The sequence below is a fragment of the Corvus brachyrhynchos genome, unplaced genomic scaffold (genome assembly GCF_000691975.1).
Source record: "Corvus brachyrhynchos isolate BGI_N302 unplaced genomic scaffold, ASM69197v1 scaffold68, whole genome shotgun sequence".
Taxonomy (NCBI): Eukaryota; Metazoa; Chordata; class Aves; order Passeriformes; family Corvidae; genus Corvus; species Corvus brachyrhynchos.
Genome location: NW_008240039.1, coordinates 2,517,662 through 2,517,934, shown reverse-complemented (window position 1 = coordinate 2,517,934; position 273 = coordinate 2,517,662). Strand labels below are relative to the sequence as shown.

The window sequence follows — 273 nt, the reverse complement described above, 5'->3', positions numbered from 1 at the left end:
CGACATACATGTGCTTCCCTGTCCCGACACACATGTGTTCCCCGCTCCCGGCACACGTCACACACTCCTTCCATCCACAGGCGACGCTTAACGCGGGGAAGGAGCGAGAGGCGCAACCGCAGCGCGGGTGGACAGAGGTTGGGGGCTGCCCGAGCCCTCGCTGGAGCAGGAAGGCAGAGGCAGCACTAAGGCCACGCTGGTGGCACACGGGCGGGTCGGCTCCTGGACTCGCACCCAACCCGCGGGGCTGGGGCTGTCCGGCGGTCCGGGGCT

At 68.9% G+C, this 273-nt stretch overlaps 1 protein-coding gene across 1 annotated transcript in view; it reads left to right on the top strand.

Moving 5' to 3' along the window:
- FAAP20 (Fanconi anemia core complex associated protein 20) overlaps positions 1–273 on the top strand; it is a 34,933-nt gene that overhangs the window by 1,170 nt on the left and 33,490 nt on the right. The window lies entirely within an intron of this gene.